This window comes from Morchella importuna, assembly GCF_003444635.1.
Source record: "Morchella importuna strain M04M26 chromosome Unknown Morimp01GS035, whole genome shotgun sequence".
In the NCBI taxonomy this organism is placed as follows: domain Eukaryota; kingdom Fungi; phylum Ascomycota; class Pezizomycetes; order Pezizales; family Morchellaceae; genus Morchella; species Morchella importuna.
Genome location: NW_025763432.1, coordinates 562,382 through 568,381, shown reverse-complemented (window position 1 = coordinate 568,381; position 6,000 = coordinate 562,382).

Here is a 6,000-nt window from a genome sequence, read left to right as displayed (position 1 = left end):
CTGTTTAAGAATCGATCTTAAAATTGATTCTGGCTCTCGACGCTCATATTCATTATGGTTGTAGTAGAAGTATGCTATACAATGTTCGTTGTATTTAGGTCTCATTAGGTCAATGACATTGGATTTGATGAGTCAGTATGTGATCATGAGAAGCGGGTCAAGGACATATACGAAAGCAATGTTTTACCGGAACTGGTCATCAAAGGGTTCGTTAGCCTCCGGTCAACATGAAGCAGGAAAGAACGCCAACTCATGGGGTACATGTAACCAAAAAAGCGATTTCGAGTCTGGCTTTTTCCACTGAAGAACAGATTCTTTCTCAAGCAGCCATTTGATAGTATCTGGATGGCACAATAAGTTGACAAGTATATGATACTCTTTGAAGGACATATTCGATATCCATCCTAATACTTTGGAGCTCTCATCGTCTACACATATCAGAACAGATAACCCTCGATATGTAAACAAAACGCGACAAACCCTGTATCATTATGAACAACTTCTCAAGCTTAGATTCAAGTTCGATCCTACTAATATAATATAAAACACTTTCTAGAGTTTTAGCTAACCCCTCTAGCACCCAACTCTGATCTATCCCAAAATTAGTTATTTTCGCAGTTTTCATACTAGATAAAACAAAACATATTGTAACGGGGGTCTATGGGCGTAGGGACTATAGTGCCAAGGAATACAACCGAGGCGAAGACGTAGCAATAGGTATTCTGGGCTAAGGACTATGGGGTGGTTCTACCTGGTATGACAAACCAGTTGAACCCTATTACGAGACGTAGGACAAACGTAGTATTCGTGGAGTAAATACAAATAAATAAATAGTTTTATATTGCTTTGAAGTACAGGACTTATCGCACGCCGAGACCTCCGCCTTGAAACGTAAGAAATAACAAAGGAGAAAAGAACAAAAAGAAAAGGAAATGCAACGCGAAGAGTCATAAGAAGGTACAGAAAAGGAAAGAAAAGAAAGAAACCGGTTGTCATTCCTCCGGATCCTCCTCGTCCATTTCGTACCAGTCGAGTAGGTTGGTTTTTGCTGCAAATTGTAGAACCAGGTCTACGTTGAGGTTGATAAATAGCCAGTTTTCCCAAGTAGGCGGTCCTGGGATCTTGTCCATGAGTGGCCTTCGTAGTTGTGTCCATCGTGGGCAGTCGATCATTGTGTGCTTGGAGGATTGTTCCGAGCCACATTGACAGGGCTCGGGTTCCGTGAATGCTGCGTGTCTGTCTATCCTAGTAACTTGACATCGTATGCGGTGTATGAGTTTTGCTTTGGATCGGGGAAGTTTTGCTCGTTTGGGTTGGATCTTTAGGGTTCCTGGTTCGTGGTAGTTGGTGCATGGGATGGAGTTCCATTCTTCCAGCATGCGTTTGGTGAGGGTGTCGTTCTGGATCCATCGTTCTCTACGATTGCCTGGTTCCTGGAAGGGTAGCATGAGTGATGCAATCCGATGTAGACCTGTGCCTTTGGTGTCTTTTATTTTGGTGGGGAGGAGCTGTATGAGTCCTTCGTTGAGTGGGTGGTCCGCAGGGTAGCAAAGAATGCGCGTCCCATATTTCCGTGATTTGTGGTTGAGGAGGTGTTCAAGTGGGGGGAGTGCTGCCTCTTTTAGTAGTCTTTCGGTTTTTGTACAACGGGGTAGGCCTGTTATTATCCTGGCGGCTTCATTATAGAGAGGGGATAGTAATCGGAGGATGTGGTCGGCTCCCGTCCACCATGCCTCCGATCTCCATAGGATGGTGGGGAGGAAACCTTGGACGACGAGGTGGTGAATGGATTTTACTGTTGATCCGGGGAGGTAGGCGATGTTTCTGATTCTGCTTAGGGCTCTAAAGCCTTTGGTGATGGTTTCTTCAATGTGGGGTCGGAAGGAGAGGTTTGAGTCCAGCCAGACTCCAACATATTTAAGTCTATCTTTGGGTTGGATTTCTTCTTTTGCGATTATTACCGAGTTTTTGGGAGTTGGGGTGCTCGATGTTGTAAGTTTGAAGAAGACCAGGTCGGATTTCTGTGGTTCGTATTTGATGTTAAGGGGTGCCGCTTTCTTGACTCTTTCAGCCATCCTTTCGTTAAGTCTTCTGTTGATGAAGAGGGGGGACTTCGCGAGTTGTACCAGTGCGTCGTCATCGATGTAGGTGGTGTTGATTTCTTTGGGGGAGTTGGTGGGGTCTGTTATTACCCCGGCGTATATAATAAATATTACTGGGGATAGGGGGGACCCTTGGGGCAGTCCTGAGGTATATGGTTGTGGTGGTTCCAGTTCGTGGTTGAATTGGAATTGGAGTGTTCGGTTGGAATTGAATTCCTTGCACCAGTTGGTTAGGTATGTTGGGAATCTTTGTTGGGTCATGATTTCTGCAAGTAGGAGGTGGTCGACACAGTTGAAGGCTCCTTGTATATCGTTTGTGAGGAGAGCTGGTCTGTCTGGGGTGGTTCCTGTAGTTCGTTTGATCAGGAGGTTCTGTTGGATAAGTGTGAGGGTTCGTAGTAGGGCATCAATGGCTGAGATTGTTGGTCTTCCTCCGAATTGATCTTTACTAAGGGTTTCCAGGATGGTTCCGGCGGTGCATAGTCTTGTTGCCACTATTTTTTCCAGTACTTTGCTGAAGCATTGTAACAGGGAGATGGGTCGGTAGGCTTTGGCCGATGAGTAATCGGATTTTCCTGGTTTCGGGATTGGTATACATCTTGACACTTTCCATCGATCCGGTTGTACCCCGTGTCGGAGCATGGCTGAGAACATGTCCTGGAAGAGTTGGGTGTTTCCCTTGATTGTTGCTTGTATGAATGGGTATGGGATGTTATCAGGGCCAGTGGCCGAGTGTGTTGGGCATGATCTGATTGCGGATGTGATTTCTTTTGGGGTCACTTCCTGGAAATTGTCACTAAGGTCAAAAGAGGGGGGTCTGATTTGGAGTGGGGGGTTGTTGAGGGAAGTCCAATTTGTGGGGAAGAGTTGGGCTCTTAGAGCTTGGCACTTCCCCGCAAACGTTTCTTCACCTTGTATAGTTGGGATTGTAATATCCCTCCTTTTCCCCGTGTTGACTAGTTTCCAGATGGCACTTCCCTTGGCCTCCGTTAGTTCTTTCTCCCTTTGTTCCGCCTTGGCTTTGCGGATCGCTGTGGTACACTTTCTGCTCGTTTTTCTGAAGGATTCCCTATCTTCGTCCCTTTGGGTGTTTCTGGCTTTCCTTTCTAGTGTGTTGAGAGTTGATTTGAGTTCCTTCAGCTCTGGGGTCCACCATTTCTTGGACTTGAGATGTCCTTGGCTCCATGGGGTGACTTGATCTATTAGACTATCTATGTGTTCGAGGATGAAGTCGACCAATTGCTTTGTGTGGTTCTGGCTTTCCCATGATTCGGGGGGGAAGTGGAGGCCTGAGATGTTTTCTTCTAGTTTTTCCCAGTTTGTTCGGTGCCATAGTCTCCTGGGGATGTGGGGGGGTTTTTCTATTCGTAGTTGCAGGATGGTTTTTCCATGATCGGAACCTGCTTCATATCGGTCAATGTTCCAGCGGATATCATGGTCCAGTATTGGTCCTTTGACTAATGTCAGGTCAATAATGGTCGGTCTGTTGTTGTTCCTGGGGAAGTGTGTGAATCCGCCCGGTTCGTTGAGTAGGGATAGCTTTTGTCGATCGATCCATCTTTTCAGCTTCTTGGATCCGGATTTGTCTGTTCTGATCGTGTTGGTATAGTCGTGGGATCTATGTCTATACCAGAGTTGGTGGTGGCTGTTGAAGTCTCCCATGACGAGGCAATTTTGGATAGTAGTTATTTGTCGGGAGATTTCTGCGAAGGGTCCGCTTCGTCCTGGTGAGTATATGTTAAGAATTTGTGTTTTTTGTTTTTGGATTTCCACCGTGACGGAGACAATGAAGTTATTATGGGTGTAGTGATGCTTCGGTTTCAGGTTGGCGCGTTTCCTGATGTATGTGGCGGCTTTGGTGCCCTTGTTGCTGGCTGTAAATAGGTAGAAAAGAGGGGATTCCGGTGGGTGGCCGTCTTTATTATTCCATGGTTCTTGTAACAAAAGAAAGAGTATGTTATGGTCCTGTTCTGCTTCCTCCACTACTGACTTTGTTGTAAGCTCATTTCTCGCGCAGTTCAGTTGCTGTGCGATGGCCGTGGTTCTTTTGTTGTGACTCATTGGGAGTTATCCATTGCTGCATCTTCTTGTGGTGGGTTTTGGGCCGGGATAACTATGGGTATTGGTAGCGGGCTTGTGTTTGTGTCTGTTCCGAGCTTGTTCGTGATTCGCACTTTGGTTCGTTCTGGGCAGTTGGCGTCTGTTGCTTTATGGGGGGCCTTGCAATGATAGCATCGGATGGGTGTGTGCGAGCATCTGAGGCCTCCAGCGCATTCTGTGCAAGGGTGGTCCTTGGTTTGGTGTTCCACAGCACAGTGTCCGCATCTTCCGTTGGTGTGGGAACAGCGTTCCTGTCTATGGCCCTATTCAAGGCATTTAGCGCATTGGGTTTCTGGGTTGACTGGGAGGTAATTATCAATTTTGCAGTTTCTGTCGAAGAGGGTGAGGTATCGGAGTCCGAGGTTCTCTTTGGTGAATTGTCCGGGGAGGGCGATGATCATGGAGGAGTGGGCCTTTCCGATTCTGGCTTCTGGTTTCGATAGGCATCTCAGGATTTGTGCCAGTTCGAAGGTGTTACCATAGTTGTTTCTGATTTCCGAGGCTAGTAATTGTCCTGCATCGAAGGCTTCGCCTATGGAGGTGGGGATGCCTTGGAGGATGAATTTGGACCATCTGGAGTTAACTCGGATGTCCACGAATGGTACTTTCTGTTCGTTTAGGGCGATTTCAATTTCTTTTTTGTATTCGAGGACCTTCGTTGCCGGGGTTGCAAACTTTGATTCCAGGATGATGTTGTTTTTGGTTGTTTTCCGGGCGGCGATTAGTTGACAGTCGGGGTCTTGGATTTTTGCGTTTATCTTAGCTCTGATGTCCGATGGGGTGACTGACAGTTCCTTGTTTGTTTCAATTACAATTTCTCGGTTGAGCTTGGTAATTTCGGGTTTGAACAGGGGGTCTGCCTTAGGTTTGGTTTTCCTCTTATTTGTGACGGTCGTGAATTCGGGGTTGGTGTTTCCTGCTGCGGCGGATGCATAGGATTTTGGTCCTGGTGAAGTCGGTGTTTCCTTGGCTTTTCCTCTTGATTGTTGAGCGTGGTTGGGGTTGTTGGCGGGTGTGGTGGTGGCAGCGGCGACGGCGGCGGTTGCGGCTGTTTTTCCTTCTGTGGCTGCTTGATTGTTGGGCCTGTTGACGGAGAGGTTGGTAAGTTGATGTTGGAGGCGGTGGAGTTTTTCGGATGTTTTGTCTTGGTTTTTCGTCATTTCAAACATTTGTTTGGCCAGGATGTCGACGGTATGTTTGAGGGACTCATTTTGGGTGGATAAGACTTCGATGGTAGCCTTTAAGTCCTTATTGATTTGTTCGGTTGTTTGGTTGAGGGGTTCGACTGCTACAGTAAGGGCATTCCTGATCACACAGGAGACGTAGTTTAGGTCCATTCTTGCGTGGGTCTCTTGGGGAACGATGCTGGGGTGGATGTAGTCGTATTTTGGGGCGTATGGTTCGTTGTATTGGATATGTTCGGCGAAGATGGAGAAAGGTTGGTTATCGAGCTGAGTCTGTTCTACTGTAGTGGACTGTGTTTGTTGAGTCGATTGGGTTTCGGGGAAGCGGGGAGGCGCGGGGGTTCCTGGTGGGGGGGCTCCTGCGAACCAGGAGCTCAGGGAAGCTTGTTGGGACATCACTGATGTTCCGGTTCGAGTTTGGTTGCGAAAGACTTCTGATAGAGTTCTTTTCCTGCCCGCAATATTTGGTGGGTTGGGTGGTGAGGCCAGGTTGTTGTTTTCGCTACGGTCGCGAGGCTTTTCAGTGGTAGAGAATTCACAACGAAGGGACTAGAGCGTGGATAACTTCGCGTACGAACAGATGTGGGATAAGATACCAATAGATTACGCGGTCT